Here is a 17,559-nt window from a genome sequence, read left to right as displayed (position 1 = left end):
AAAAAAAAATTATAAGTTATTAAATAAATATATATAAAATAAATTATAACACGTATCTATTTTAGGTTTTAATTTTTAAGATTCGATACATAATAAAATATAATTGTATGATATGGTAAATTATTGAAACATTTTCATTGAAACGGATAATGACGATAATAATGATCATTATTTTTATACGTTGACATTAATTGTGACACGAGCGATATAAGATCGTAGCCGAATCACATAATTCAAAGTGCCATGTAGATGTGTGTCCTGCGATGAGGAAGAATCACCTGTTACGCCTCCTAAATCCGCCGGGAATTTCTTTCCAACCGTTTGGATTCTTTCGAAGACGTTATTCACGTCTCCGCCTTCGGGGTGTTCGTACCTTGAAATTCGAATTTTTCACTCGCAGCATTACTCCCCCCCCCCCCCCCCCTCCTCGCGTACATATACTAGACCTACTACACACATATACACACCATTGTATTCGTTAGGAGCCACGCTGTGTTGGCACGGTATTCTGTTCTTTCATGGAAATGGTTCTAACCTCGGAGGAGTACTAGACATCTTCTGTTCGGCGTCCCAATCGTGGGAACGACACATGGTTATGCTAAACGGCATAACTATCTCCCTTGAATAGTTTGACTAATCTCAATTTTTAAAATGAGTTCTTCTAAATTAACCCACGCTTTCATCTTTCTCTCGTTATATGAATCACTAACTATATTTAATTTAAATTTTTTTCAAAAGTAAAATATTTATTTCATTCCATTAAATTTTGTTGAAATTTCAATTTCCAATATGTGAGAGATAAATGCAAAGATAAATTTGTCTGTTTTTATGAACTTTAATGTAAAATGATTAAACTATTATGATTCATTTGAAAATGTTACTTCACATATACATGTTATGTACGCAACATGTAATATAAATCTTGATAAAAGTTAAAATTGAAACTTTAGAGAAATTGTATACATATTATACATTATACATATATACATTATATATATAATATATATTATATATTATAATTTATGTAACATAAAATAAATCTTGTGTGTGTTAAAAACTGAAATTAAAAACCTAGAGAAGTCCATGCACATTTTTCTATATATTAAGTTCTAAATATGGTAGTTCTATATGGTAGTCAAACAGTCTGTAATTTTCTTAATCAGATCTTAGTAATATAATAGTGTTACAACATTCTATATAGCTGGACCACTTTTCTTACGATGGATCTAGGCACTCCTCGATGTACTACTTTTTACGAGGAATATATATATACCTACATACACACATATATATATATATATATATATATATATATATATATACATATATTTTATACGGAATATATATATGTATATACATATATATTTATACATACACACACATATATGTATATCCGCCATACTTTGGCGGTATAAAAACGCTGTGAAAGTATCTCGTTAAAAGGCGTGATCACGTACGAGCTACTGATTTTTATCTTACAGTCGACACTTCTATCGGACGACTTCACGTCGGTATCGTCTTGACACATTCTATCCTTTTATCACGTGTAGAAAGCATTAAAAGATGTAAGCGAGGTATCTCTATATATATATATATAAAAAATGACGCTCTTTTATACGTATTATTACGACTACATCTTATTTCTAATAACTTCTTTATTCATGAAAAATATTACAATATCTGTAGATAAAAAATACTTAAGTTTTATAAAATTAAATTTTTTTTTTATCTACAGATATTGAGTTATTTTGGAAATTTTACTTAATCGATCAGTTTTGACAATTCGCATCTCAAGATCGAACATGAAATAGTTCGCTTTTTTCAAAGTTATTTTTTTTACTTTAAACTGTTTAAAGAGTTCGAACATACAATGTATATTCTAATCTTTTGTCTGATAAGTCCTATTTCAAATTCCTATCTTTACAAATCTTACGTCATGTTGGAATCGTTTTGTTTACTTAGACAAGATACTATTCTACATTCTCCACTCATTTTCACTTCTTATCTTTAGAAAGTAAAAGTGAAATTCTACTTTGTCGAATAGACTTAATATCCGTCGTGTGGTTGGCAGTCAAACAATTCATCGTCCGAAGATTAATTGCGATTTAATATCTCTGTACAGCTGTCCCCCAAAATCGAAACTATATCGATTTGAGGGCTGATAAATAACTCCCAATTTTGCCATTAAAATTGATTTGGTATATTTTTAAGCGCGCAAAATATTCAATTTTTACCCAGCATATAACGAGTTTAAAACTTTTAATTTGCAGGATGTAAAAACTCGTAAAAAATTCTTTTGTCTGAGTTATTAGTTTTTACTGTTGCAAGATGGGGGAGAGTGGAAGCAGCTGAATAGAAGTTTAATTTCATTATTTGCGAAGCCATGATGATTTTCGAGACAGCTGTATCGTATGCGACATTGATATTTAATCTTGCAGAACGCGAATTTAAATGTCAATTAATTTACATGTCACTTTAATGCACTACTGACGTTGGCCGTCTGTGAAGTCGTTTATAGTCGTTAAAGTGCATTAAGACACACGGCAGGAAGCTATATCTCGTCTTTTGTGAGCTTCGGCGCGAAGTTACTTCGGTTACACCAACTACTGCTTCCAGTGGAAACTTGCCACCAGTCGTTGAGCTTCATTAACGCGACCGCGCACGTTAAATCCTAATTAGTCTCATTTACTTTGGCCTTGCGATTAAGATCGCGCATGTTGACCTCGCGGTACACAACTTTGTCGCAGAAGATCGAAATTAAATGATTAATTGCGTTTGAAACGACACATTGCGTCAAGATGATTAATTATCTTCGTCTACGCATTTTCGAATCTTTCAATTTACTTTTTAATAATTATACGCATAATTATAAATATGTTTCATTATTTTCTTTGTTAATTATGAGAATATAATTTACCGTACTTGCAATTTTTGTTTTACATTTGCTAATGATATCTTAATGGGCTTTCCGTTCTCTAATTATAACAAGTCAGTCCACTAGACTGAAATTACGAGTGCATGTACATGTGCAAGAATCTGTCGATGTTTTCGTATTAACCACGCCTAAAGTCTAAGCAATCATTACTTACCAGCCGTATTAACGTATCAAAAATCAATTTAGCGATGTTCAACTATTTTAACTTGTTTTAAACTTTGCCTCTTCATTCTCTTATAATCAAGTAGAATGAACGGAAAACTTTATAAGCTAAATTTTGTAGTCTAGCGTGTTACGAAGTATCAGCATTATACAGACGGTATAGCAGGCAGTGTATGTGTGTGTGTGCTGCATATATATATGCAGCTTCGTTTGAACGAACAGATAGATTTATCGAGTTGCGCCCGGCACATCCCCTACGGCTTTGCTGCTTCCTGTCCGCGAGTTCAGACGGGCCGACCACGAAGAGAAACATCGACGGTCAATTGGTAGCCGTTCTCTACGTAGAAGTCTACGAGAACGAACTGCGACTAATAATACATCGTGAGTCACGATGTGAAGCGTGACATATCGCGGTACATTTCTATATTTCATCCATCGATTCTGCAGCCCTTTGACTTTTTCGTAAGCAATTCACATGTCGAGAATTTAAAATTCAACACGTTAAACATCAGGCATGTCGCTCGTGTTACTTTCGCGCGAAAGAAAGTTATAATTTCACTTGGACGAAGTGAAGCACTTTGAAAGTGTCGACGTAATAATGGAGAGACATAGTTTTAAGGAAGCATTAATTGCGCAAACGTATAAATTATCGCGTTATAATATGCACACATGCCGCTGTTGCGGGCTGAGATATAAACCGGTCCGCTGTCATTTCTGCATTACTCGCGAGCGGCGATGCTATCGCGCGAAATTAATTAAATGTATCCGCGGCGATTGAGAAAAATTACCGCGCGCGCGCGCGCGCGGCATGCTTGTTGCCTCGTGAGCCTCGCGCGGCTCAAGCACGTACGTCTGTCGTAATTAAGAATTCTTCGACGAATCAATTAAGCTCCATTGAGGCGAGCGATATTTTACTAGACGCCGGTAAACAGCCGTACCGCGCTAATGGCGCGTGCATGCCAATGACAGTTCCTTAATACAATAGACATCACCGACACACGAACAAAGAGCCTGCTCACAATGGGCCACGCGCAGCGATTCGGCGGGCTTTACTAATCCCGTTTCCATTCCGCTAATCACGCCCGTCGGTGCCGCATACGTAACGCGGGATTAGATTCGCGCGTCCCACTTCTCAAGCGATTTGTGGCCCCCTGCTCTCGCTCGATGAAAGGTTCGCGCGAACGTCGGCGTCCGGTCCGCGCGAGACTGCTACGACAAAGTGACTCCTATTACCTCAATCACGCTTCACGCACTCGTACTTCGTACGATCCGTCAGAGATTCGTGAATTCGTAAATGTTATCGCGAGCTCCGATCGTCGAATTGACCGATTCAACAGCTGTGAAGATTATACGGGTTCCCCGACAACTCGACCTCGCCGGTACATTAGTCCGATTCGAATTGATGACTTTATTACGCTGTTGTGACAGATGCCGATATGAATGGTGCGACGAATCGTAAGATAATGCGGGCGGAATTTGATGATATTTTTACAAGGAGCGAATAACGTTCAATTTACAATCGTTACGTACGTTTCTTCAATTAAATATTCAACGATCATACCAACGTATGAAATGCTAATTTGTGAATATAAAACAAGAGAGAGAAAGCACAAATTACAAGCACGACTTACAATATCCATTATTAATGGTTTATTGACTGTTACATTGAAATTTATTATTCATATACGTTTCAAGCGATTACGATTAATTAGTTTATTAAATCTATACTGTGCAAGAGTAAGCGCGCAAGAAGGAAATTTATTTATTTATTTAAAGGAAAAAAGGTTTTAACGTTGCTGCATGCCGAAAGAATTTTCGAAGCCGCCCGCTACACATGCGAATTCCTTGGCGACTGATGTCGCCAAGATGTCCCGGCGTTAATAGAATACCTGCTACCCACCGGTGCACGGCATACGGCGGGTATTAGCTATGTAAGTGGATTGCACCCCGGGGTATGCTTGCGCTATCCCGCTGAAATTTCCCCTGTGCTCGAGGCAGCCCGAAATCCCACATAACGCAGTTATCTCCCAGCTATTGGCCAGCCAAATTACGGCGAAGTGTCCGCTGCATTGTTGGACAACGTAGCGGCGTCAACGTAGCCTCCTTTTCTGAATTGACCTCGGTTATGACTTTGCGGACTGGCGTTGAATACCCTCGCGATAAGCGCGTTTCGGAGCCACTACCGTGGAGTCTGATTATTAATTAAACGTCGTGCAAACCCGGAATAGGACCGAAGGTTGCGGAGAATAATCGTTCGAAATATTTGATATCAGAAGTTCGCTCGTATGAGTGGAATACGCTGAAGTCGATTATCGGTCTAATAGATGCTATTAGAAGGAAACGTGTCTTAACGGTAATTGTCACTTTGGGAAAGAAGCTGAATGGGAGAATGTCGACTGATAAAGAGTCGCAGGCAATCGCGTTCGAGGGAAACTGTCTCCGACGGGTTTCCGCGTTTACTTCGTTAAGTGAAACCGCCTTCGAATTTCCTGTCGAACGGAAAGGCAATCGGCGGTCTTAGCAACATCGATTCCGGTAACGAGAGAGACCAATACAACGTCTTTCCTATAGACTAACTTTATCTTGAGTGAATACAATGATACCAAACAAAATTAAAACATTTACGACAAGTTTCCGTAGAAAAAAAATTAAAAAGAATATCGAGATTATATTCTTTTACATAAATTGCTTACATTTTTTTGCGTTTTTATTTTGCACGATATTTTTCTTTCTTCACTATTTTTCGTGATCTTGTAAATCGATGAGTTGTGTGCCAGGCGAATTTTGCATTCGGGGAATCAAATGAATAATAAAGTGTAATCGGGTTTTATGTCGGTTCTCTCTCTCTCTCTCTCTCTCTCTCTCTCTCTCTCTCTCTCTCCATCGTGGAGCAAGAAGAGCGCTAACTTTGTAGTCTATCGAACATGCTCGCTGGTCGATAGCAACACTTGCTTTGCCGACGCAGAATGAGGGAAATCCATTGGTTAAAAGCCGTAGAAATGCAGCAAAGCGCGGCGGCGACGGTGGCGATACGTATCGCCGTCGCCGGTCGTCGTGGAAAAATTGGAGCCAGTCCACGAAAGTTTCTTCTCCTGAAACGATTGGCGACTCGTTTGTGCCGGTCTCGAAATTGCTCCGGGAATTTCGCTGAAGAAACACAATAGGAATCGTTCTTCGGGGAGTCGAGCTTTCGCCAAAGTCCTAAAAACGTTTTGCCATTTACCAAGAACGACGTTTTCGGTTAAATCATGTTATCGTGAAATTTTTCTTATAAAATATATATATATATTAGATTTAATTTATAAAAAAAACTTAGATTGGCAGAAAAATACACGTTAACGAATACGGCATGGGAATTATATTAATATTATACGGAATTGTTTATATAATTTAAATATTAGACAAGGTTAAGAAAGAAATTTTATTGAGTTCTTCGATTTGATTCATGCATCTTGCCGTCTTCTTAAAAACACTTTCTTATCCTCTTTACATCATTTATAACTTGCTTGCATGGCCGAGTAGATAGGTGACTGATTAAAATGAGCCGCCGATCTCTACTGCCGAATCCATGCTTCAGCACTGCACTTCCGCCCGTTCTCTCCATTCGAAATAGTGTGTACGCTCAGCCGCTAACAGGGAAACTGCATTTCCGCGCAGCCGGCGGTCGAAACGATGAAAAGTTTATTACTCGCTTCGGACGACGATAAAACGGATCTGGCTGCGGCCTGCAGCGCTGTGCGAAAGGTCCGGAGTAGATTTTGGATCGCGCCAAATCGATAGGAAGTGAACGCTCAACACCGCCTGCGGATATCTAATATTTGGATATCATATAGACAGTTGTCGAGGTAACCGAATGAAGCGGTTGAAAAAGTAAGCGTGGATTATAGATGTATCTTGATTTTCTCTTCGTTCCCAGCAAGTCTATAGTTTTAGGAATCGCAAATGTCTGTACCGCGATTAATAATGATCAATTTACAGAGTTATTTAACTGAAATATAATTTCAATCGACTGAAATGATATAAATAATATAAAATGTATATCACACATTTCTCAATTTTAAAAAAAAACTGCAAAATTCTTAACTAAAAAATATTTTTGCTAGAAATTGAAATTTTGCAACAGCTTTGAATTGAAATTTTTTTTTAGAAAAAATAGATTTTAAATTTATCGGAAAATTTTAAATGTTATACGCAACTTTTATAATTCTTTCTACTCGTACATACCGGTTTTCTTGATTTGTCTCATTCTTTTTCTTTTGAAAACAATATGTGTTTGTTTTTATGAGAATATATTTGACTACGCAAAATGTTTTAATGAAGTGTATTTTGGCATGAAATGGATATTTAAAAAAAGCTGATTGAAAAGGGAATATCGTATATTATCTATCAACAGAAGATATATATATATTTTCAAGTTTCTCGCATGCAAATTGGAATACTCATTACAAAAAATGCTGATGTCCCCCCAATATGAGAGCAATATGCATTGCTATTTTGCCGATTTCCATTTTCCATTTTTCCATTTCGCGAAATATGAATTGAATACTGTTTTCGTTATATTTCGGACTTTTCTGTTTTTTGGTAGATTGATTCGTGTGAAATATGTGGCATAAATTTATCCACATCTTGCAGAGATGCAAATTATTCCACATATTTTCTAATAGCTAGGTCGATGACAAATGAGCGATGCATTTTCGAAAGTATTTTCGATATGTCATGCCAGAGGCAAAATATATTTATTACGATGTATGATTTCGATATTGAGCAAAAATAGACGCAAGTCGATAAAAAAATATGTATCATTATATCAATTAAATTACTTGTTTTTCCATTCACAAAATAAATATACGTCAAATTAATATTGTATTTTATTTATTTCTTTTATCTTTATTTTATTTCACAGCTTGAAAACGATCAATAAATACGCGATTTTTTGACTGAATATTATTTCCTATAATATTCACACGTGAACGATGAGACATTGCGTTATGCAAATTCCACAAACCGCGGGGAATACATCTCGTTTATGAGACACGATGGAAGATCGAGTGCAATTCGAAATTGCGGACCGATGAAACACGAAACGGGCCATGTCACGATAGACGCATAATATTTGAATATCGCACAAATGGCTTGCGCATTGCTCGAGTAATCGAGACACTCGAGTGAAATGGGTCTGTACGTGGTCTATGCGTGGATTACTATTCGCGGAACTGCCAGAGATTTTCGATTCTCTATCTCGGTCCGCAATAAACCGAACGAGTTCCCATCGGCTAAATTTTTTTCGATTGGCCGATGATAAGAGTGAGTCGTGAAGTATTGTCCAAAATATTGGCAATTGCAGTAAAAGTACCGAATGCTTTTCTAGTTAAATTTTTTATCAAAAATACTGTTTGATATGATGGAACAGATGACAGATAGAAAATTGTAAAAGTACCGAAGCATTTAGTCATGAATATCACATACGTTTATCAAAATATTTATTTTTACCTTGCAATCGTGATGTATCCAGTCTTAAGGTTTTTTCATTCAGTGTTTGCTGATACAGGATATTGTTGACGATACGCGATGAGAAGCGAGTCAAAGGCAGCTTTCCGATGTCCGACAGGAGAAAAAGTTTCCTTGTGAAACTCCCTTTATCTTGCCACATTTTCCTTCTACGCCCGACTTTCTCCTTCTGTATCCACCCCACCTCGCTGGTCCTTTGACATTCAATTCAAAGTTTGAAACTTTCGAGGATCTGAAGGCGGCTTTCTTTCTCATTTTTGTATTACCGCGCGCGATACGACGAAATAAGAATGGTAGGCTTACGAGGGAGGGAAAAAAAGCGAATGTAGTAATAGAAGATAAAAGTCGGATAAAAGACAAAATACGTCGCGTTACTCTAATATCGAACCGTATATAATGTTCCGGGTTTTCCGCGAAAAGTGCTTGTGAAATATGGACTGCCTGAAAAAGCTCGAAATAATCCTCCGTGCTTTATGTGAACACTAAGAATAATATAGTGAATAAACAATATGTCATTTATGAGTTTCTCCGAGATAAAGTTGCCTTGAAACGGTTACTCCGCTCCCGGCGGATATGTTCCGCTGTTACGATTTTTAATATCCTGCAAAGAATATTTTTCACGAATGCGTCCCGCACAAAGTGGGAGTGAATCCGGCTAATGTGTTTTTACTGACTATGACGCACTCCGACCTCGCATGTGTCGTGCGGCACTGATGCGCTTTCGCGTTAATTCGCTCCAGATGAGAAGGATATATTTCTCACGAGAGGCAAAGATAAATACGTAACCCAGATATTCCTAGGAAGAACGTAAGATAATGTTTTTGTTGCATTTCTTCTCTTATTTCTTTTCAAAAATTATGTAACGAGTCGATGAATGCAAAAAATATACAAAGTATATTTTATTCTTTTTAATTTTTCCACATTAATTTCCGGCATATACTTATTTAACGTTGAGAAAATTGTATTATCGGCGAAATGTAAAACGTAATCTTTTTTTTTTTTTTTTGAAGAATTTTTTCCTCGTTTCACGATTGCTTTTGCATTTTATCGAACCATATTTCGAGAAAAATATCTTTACTCTCGAGGAAAGGTTCATATATGCTTTCGCGGATCTTCGCTAGCGAAGAGTCGATTTGTTCGCTTTCAACGAAGTTTACAGGACAGTTTGCTTCGCTTACTGAGTGTATTTTTTTTCTCCCTACGGATCTGAACGTTATCGTTCTTCCGCGCGCCTCTCGTAGTGCACTCATCCCCGGGCGAGTTTAATATTGCAAAACGGAATTGCAGACGGTGCACCGGAAGTCGACCGGCCCAAGAGGGCTGTCCCCGATGCGCCATCGTCTCTATTCCTTCTGCATTCGGGATGATGCACCGGTGCCGGGGATTTGCAGTTGCAGCAGCTGCTGCTTCTACTACCGCCGCTGCTAGCATATGAGACTCCGTATGACTCGCTGAAAAATGCAAAGTGCAACAACGACGCACCGCTCTCCGAACACGACGCGACATCCGTATGAAAGAAAACAATCCGTTACGACGAGAAATTATGCAATAGCGCCACGATGTGGCTTGGTTTCGCGAAAATATAGATATTAAACCGTTGCTGGAAGTACGCGTATTTTTTGAAAGCCATTTCATGAAGTAGTCTGCAACGTATCTCGAGGTGTGTGAAGATAAAGTTGTTTAACTTTTCGTGGAAGAAATTTTGCATTCACTGTTATACCGTTGCGAGAGAAGAAAATTATTAACATTTTCAAATATTTATAATATTATTTTAATATTATTATTATATTATAATATTATTTCGCATTAATATATATGAATGTTTGCTCTGCTATGTTTCGATGCATTTTTTATTTCGTTTTAGTTAAAGCGTCGTTGAGTTTCGCTTTTCTTTTGCGAGCGAAATCGAGCGTGTCGCAGGAAGCATTTTACGTCTAATACGTTGAGATATACGTTTCTTCCTTTCTTGAAAGCTAGCTTAATGTTATGTCCGTGCAGCCGGCTTGCATTAGCGGGTCATGGCTTATCGCTGGAAATGCCGTAAATCTGATCGCGTTTACATGGCGCATTCAGGAACGAGTTAACGTTATTTCAAGCATCGTTTATAACTCACTCCCTTCTCATGGAACGATATAGGCAAAAGGTGGTTTACTGCCTGTGTTAACCGCCAGTGGCGGGAAGCAACTACTTTTACCATCGTAATCTCCACGTTATCTCGCTAATTCCCGGTCTTCGTGCAGGCAAGTGCAGTAAATCATCCTATTTGCAAGCATTAGACTTCTCTTTTCATTTAATTTTAAGTACACAACCTGAAATTCTTGAACAACTTGCGCAAGTGCGAGAACTAATTGCTATTAATTACTTTAACGTTGATTTTGTTAACAAGCTCGACTGTATTCGCGATATTTCTGTCCAACGATAAATCATCGTTGGCGAGTAAAAATTCGCAACATGATTAATTCAGTCGCGCTGGCTTTAAAAGCGTTTGATACAAGAAGCACGTTTGGATGTCAAATATCGGATTTAACTAACGCGTTGATGCTATTGACTTTGAGGATAAAATTTCACACACCCAGTCGCGGCGAATGTTAACTAAAAGTGCGCGGCATTGTGCTCGATTGTCATCAGCTAAACATAATTAAAATTTGTGTTCCAGATCGAGTAGCTGGGTGGAGTAGATAGCTTCGAGGACTTGAAAACAGACATGTGCGTCGAGGATCAGCCGGACGTTGTTTGCCAATGACGCGGGGTGAGTTGTTCAACATTGCATTGAATTCCCATTCAAGCGCAATTTTTTTTCGTTATCGCGTATCGAGCGCAATTTTTATTTCCTATTGAACAGCGCCATGATGAATACACTGCATATTTATTCTTCAACAAAGTTCAGCCCGAAGCCAGATATTTCCAATCGTAATCATATGACAACGTGTTAATCATTTTAGTGTGTAATCTCCATACATGAAAGAGTATGGTTGAAATTTCGCTCCGCGCATAGCGAGGCGCGCTCTATAATCATATGTATTCCGTATATTCCCGGCAGAATACACGCGGCATGTATTTTTCTCTACTTTATTCGATTTTCCGCCTTTTTTCGATGCGACTGATCGTATGACTTTTCGTGAAATATTGATAGACAAAGAATTATGAAAAGATGCGGCGTACAAAGGCGAAAGGGAATACGTTCGACGTTCAATCGACGTATATTACCGTGCGCGATCTGTTTGCGCGGCCATAAATGGCCACTCGCGCACGCCAGCGGATATGGTTTCTCAAACCATTAGGTGAAAGGCCCTCTAGGGGGCCTCGCTCCTCGATCTCGATCACCTTTTTTCTCATCACGTCCGATTAAGGCCGGATACTTCTCTTAACGGGCACGCGTTATGCTCTTCCCTTTTGGCTTTCTGTCGCGCATCCTTGTTTGTCGCGCACGAAACGTGAAAAATAACCCCATTAGATCCCGCTTCTCCCGTGAAACATCACAAAGTCCCGGATCCTTTGTGCCGCTGTTAAACGGAGTAACGGGTTGAACCGCCTCGTTAGACGGTATTCTCGGCGACTTGAAAGACCGTGTTGAAAAAGAGACCTTAATGGTGGACCACACCCTTGGGATTTTCAAAAATTCCTGCGAATCGAATTTCTGGAAAATCTCATAAAATTTTGAATAAATAAGGAATAAAGGAAAAACTATGAATTTTATAGAGAAATAATTTATCGAAATACGAAATGGCGATATGTTAATCGCTTTTTAAAATAAAGTTCTAAAATTATAATTTTCTGCTGATCGCGTCTTTATTATCTCTTTGTACTCGGTATATTTCTAATGAGCTCATTTATAATGCAGTATAAACCGATATGATATCGTTTGTTATTCCCGCTATTTTCCGCGTCGCGGGTATCGTTCGGATAACTAATTGGCCGAAATAACAGTTGCGAGCTGCATTATATCTCACGAAGGACCATTCGGGACTCGCCTTGGCGGGCTTCCACGGGTGGAAATCGAGGCAAAGTGATTTATCGATTGAATTTTAATTTCCGGACCCGCATAACTTTCGTCTGCATCACGGCGTAACGAACACGGATCACATGATGCAGAAAGGTGCATCTCGGATATTATCGCCACGCGATCGGCATTTTTCACGGCGTTACGCGCCAATTCGTTCGCGAAATTTTTCGAGTAAAAAATGGCTTTTACATTGTTGCGCGCGGCAGCTTTCGACATTGATCGCGCCGGTCGATTCGTTGCAAAAAGCGTCGTTCGTCTAAATATTTCGTCCGTTAAAGCGCCGAATAAAATTGTCACGTAAATCCTAAATTTTCCACAGACGGGTGTAGGGAATCGCGCGCGATAACAATTTTATATGGGGCAATTTTTTGAAAATTCTGTATCGGCAGCTTCCTAGTCAAAGGCATGTGTTGTCGCGATTTTTTCTGTCACATTTTTCGTATGCCTTCCACGCGGGCAAACCTGTGATCTTTTTTTTTATTTCATTTCCAATATCGTCCGAACAAAAGCGATATTTTTTTCCTATTTTCCCACAGCGTCATAGTGCACGTACAAGGAATGCATGGCAGTTGTGGAATTCGTTTTCAATTTGCGGACGTCAACGGTCAAATTGAACGTAAAACTACGCCATTGATTGTCTATGGTGAACCTGATTTTATCAGGAACACACCGTTCACTTGCGATATTCTGTGACTTCGAGTCTCACTCATTTAGATGAAACAAGCCAAGTCTTTACACGATCTAAAACCGAAAAATCGAAGTCTAATTTCAAGTCTAATTTTTACAACAATCTGTTGCTTATTGAGGTTTATTATAATTGTTAATTGAAATTTGACGATAATTTGCCATAATATCTCTTCCTCGTTTCTATTACTCGGTAGTTCAATGAGTTTCTGTGACCGCGACAGACGGCATAGGATATTAACCGAGAGGGACAACCCGCTTGCGTGGTTTCTACCGCGATGCGCGCTCTCCGTCTCTGTCAACACAGTGCATTTTGCACTCGCACGAGTCTCACAGATTTCCCGCCCGGACCGCAGCCGCTAAATTATAGACTGGCGCGCGCGCATATTTTCTTCCATGCATATTACATATAGATAACGAGGGACGCCGAGCGCCGTTTCACAGCGGCAGCCGCCGCGACGCGCAATTCTGTCTGCGCGCGACGTACACACATAAGTCACGACTCGCCCGAGATCTCACACGTGTACGGAACTGTTCCATCCTCTCACCCCGTCTTTCTCTCTCTGCTTCTCTCTCTTGACGTCGGGCTGTTCAGACAATCGCGACTCCTAGATTTCCTCTAACCGTGCCTTGAGCGCCTTCTCTCTCGGCTCCTCTTCAATTCGAATCATCATCTCGAGAAAATTCTCCTCCATTCCTTCCATTCACTGCCGCGCGCAGTAAATCGTTTTTACCAAGCAACCCCCGGTCCTTTTTTGCGGAATCATGGGATCAATTTCCAAGCGCAGGCAGGATGCATTTGGACTACTTTGAGCTGATGAAATCGGGCGCGAGATTTTTTACGCTTAATGGAAATCACAACGTTTTTAATCTTGTTTGTCGACTTTGTTTGTCATAAAGAGCTTTTACTTAATTATTAGTTTTTTTTTTTTTTTTTTATTGTACAATACATGGAAGTTTTGGTGACTAGTGGAATAAAGTAGACTTTGTCTTATCTCTTGATTACACGCGGTCGCGGTTTATTTCCTCTTGATATCTTTATTTATGACCTCTGTGGCCCGAAATGTTTCTGTATCTCATGATTAGATAAAAGAGGCCAGTTTGCTGGAGTGGATAATCGATATTTCTGTTATCTGATATTAATAGATCCGCTGGTCGCATTATAGAATGAAGCCATGGACAAAATTGGCCCTAAATAAAACTCGTCACAGTTTCGCTTAATGACGACATAACTTTGTGACAAAGGTTATGATTGCGGAAGAAATTAATCATACGAATGAAAGCCGTCCGAGTCAGATGTTCTTTCGAAGGGATTTCTTCGTTGCTTCTCTTTTATTTTCTACTCTAGCTTGTTACTTTAGTTCCGTAGTTTTTGTCAGTGCCCTTCCAGCCACTTCGTGGCGTTCTTTGCTGTCCGTGGCAGTCATTTTCCAAGTATACTTGAAACCATTCAGACCTAGTTCGCGCCGACGAGGTCTTAGACAATGGTGGATTGCAAATTCTCGCATTTCTAGCTCGATAATTGCGTGCCGAGAAAAGTTTTCGATTGTTAAGTGCTAATTTGATAGGAAGAGTAAACCGGGAAAAGGACGGAGTGCTAATTAATGAATTTAAGGAGTATTTGCTGCTCTCCGTGTGGCTTGTTTTCGCAGAAATGGCAAAACTGTAAAGAACGAAGTAAGAACGTAGACCGAAAAACTTCCGTAACAATGGTGCATCAAGAGATCCGACAGAAGTCACTCGAAAGAATGAGATATTCTTTATTAAAATATTCCTTATTCTTGTTTCTCGTTTGACTCGCGCAACAGCTGTCTCGAGTATACACTTTATTAAAACAAGTTATGAAGTTTATGAATGCCGCGTCCACGGTGTATTGACTCGCGAAGAAATACGACTTTGATATACTTCCGGTGAGGGAAGATGAACCGGCGGAGTTGTAAATAATGAGAATTCCATTCGACGGAGTTACCGCTCTTCCTCTCGGAATTTCACCTTTTGCGCAAAGTGTAGCGCGGCTTTACGAATGCTCGTAATCTAGCAAACCTCGCGTATATCCGGCAGGTAATTCGAAGTTCAAACTATTTCTCCAGTTTTTCTCTTACCCCCGCGAGGGCATCCCGGCTTCTTCTCCTCCTTTTTTCTTGCTTTCGCGCGTTTGCATTTTTCACGACGCGGGCGAATTCACCGCTGAATTCCTTGCTCGAAATCTCGTCGGCAGCTTTATACGCCTGTGGAAACCGTGGAAAGGGTAATGCATTTCCGTGCGTGGCAGTAGTGTTCCCCGATTGCACAAAGCAGATTGCATAATCAAGCCAGGACTTAGTTATAAATAAGTGGAAAAAGACCCCATCGCCGAGAAAGCAGCAGGATTGTGCGAGAATTGTGCTTCGAACGATTTCGTATATTTATAATCCATTAAAGGAAATTTGTTTCCCTGAAAGGCTGATGTTACGGTTGCTATTATAATTTACATTACAAGTTAATTTTTTGTACACATTAATTTCAATTAATCCGCAAAAAAAAAAAGATAAAGCTCGCGTTGAACTACTGTTGTAAATATTCATATTCGAGAGTCAGAGAAAAAGTCACCAGAATCTTCTGCTAGTAATTTAATTATCTTCTATATTTTTTTACCGTCCAGCATGCGCGTATACAATGGGCTGCGAGAGAGTTAAACTGAAATAACTACCGCCAGAAACTTTTATTCAGTGCTACAAAACGAAGCGCGTACATGCCCAGAGATAACATTAGCTGACGTGTTAGTATTTTTTTCTAGAATTACGTAGTTAGAGAATAGCTCAAGAGAGAGAATATCTGTTTTTAAAATGAGATATAGCGGCCGAGATCTTCCTCTATTCTCACCTGTCAGAGCACTGAACTTTTCCGCATTTCCCGTCATAAAGAAAGAAATATGCGCGTGTCGTATGAATGAGACGGAAGAGTTGAAGATTCGTTATTCGCGCGGTTCGAAAAAAAGTGTCGCACTTTCCATCGCGCCATCGTGTATAATAACACCCGTTTTGCTGCGCGTGACACTTTTCGGCTTTCATGCGAGCCGTCGCTCGCGATGCGGATCGCGCGGAATCGATCGGACACGCTCTCGTCGTTTAAGAGTTGGGAATTACCTGCCTTTCGGGAGGTTTTGTACGCGGCGTGCCTCCGAATAGCGGCGTCCCGTGGCGCGGAACGGGCGCATTATCGCTCCAAGACCGGTAATAAGCCGGCGTTGAATCGCGCGAATTCAATATAACCCCCGCGGCTGCATACAACACTCCCGTGTACGGTGGCACCGTTGCACCCGCACAATGCGCAAGTTGCGCGTACACACAAGGCGTCGCTCTCTGTGAAAACCGCATCGAACCGTGTCAAAGCGACGATGTTTCGCGCGATCTCGCGGTCTCACGCGCTCACACCGTTTCTCCTCCCCCGGCGCCACCGATCCTGCGCTCCGTATAAGCGCGACGTCGCGAGCGTGTAGTGGTCGCGTATAAAGTTTCTCGGACGAACTATTACTCTCTCGCAGACATATCGGCGGGAGAGATCTACTTAACCATAAACTTGGCAAATTCGCCAGACGCGCAGTGCTGAATGTAGCAATGCAGAATTCTAATCGTGACGGTTCTGCGGCCGCGAAAATTGTTAAATAAAATTTATTATGAGCATTCAGTTATTGAAGAGTAATATTTATATGAGAATACAGTTTTCGCAAATTTTGGCACTGCGAATTCCGGCTCTTGCGCCGTTATTTCGAAATCGAAATCGAAATCGATCGGGTTCTCGCGCTAAAGCAAACAGTTCCTCGAGGTATCAGGTGCGATCCCATGGCACGCAATCGCACGCGAATAAATTGTTTCGCTCGTCGGAATCGCAGGTGCGGCGGAGGGTGAGCAAACCACAGATTTCGTTTCGAGCTCTGTGGGCTTCTGTTCTCCGGGATGTTTGAAGGAATTTCCGAAGTAATTAAGCATCAACCTCCTCCCCTTCTACGAGCGTTCGGCCGCGCGTGTTTGTTTTCGCTATCGGCAAAGGAGGAGGGGGGGGGGAGGGGGCGGTTTCCGTTTCCTTTCCGGCTGATCCGAGCGAACGCGCTCTCACGGCGGTGTCGAGCTTTCGTATTGGATGTCAGCCATGTCGTAGAAGGGTGCTGGAGCGCGGCGAGAGAGGCTCGGCAAAGGGACGAAACGTCGCGGCTTAAGTATATTGGACCCTCGACCGATAAGTTTCTCGATTTCTCCCCGGCTACTTGGCCGGCTTCTTCGTTCTCGGC

At 40.3% G+C, this 17,559-nt stretch overlaps 1 protein-coding gene across 1 annotated transcript in view; it reads left to right on the top strand.

The window, feature by feature from the left end:
* The window catches only part of LOC105675041 (CD151 antigen), a 91,207-nt gene that overhangs the window by 14,983 nt on the left and 58,665 nt on the right, over positions 1 to 17,559 (top strand). The window contains exon 2 of the mRNA XM_012371814.2: positions 11,262 to 11,354. The gene's annotated coding sequence lies outside the window, so the exon portion shown is untranslated. The remainder of the gene's footprint in view (positions 1 to 11,261; positions 11,355 to 17,559) is intronic.

The sequence above is a fragment of the Linepithema humile genome, chromosome 4 (assembly GCF_040581485.1).
Source record: "Linepithema humile isolate Giens D197 chromosome 4, Lhum_UNIL_v1.0, whole genome shotgun sequence".
NCBI classification, from domain to species: domain Eukaryota; kingdom Metazoa; phylum Arthropoda; class Insecta; order Hymenoptera; family Formicidae; genus Linepithema; species Linepithema humile.
Note: the sequence above shows the minus strand (reverse complement) of the source record. Positions and strands in the feature narration are given on the sequence as shown.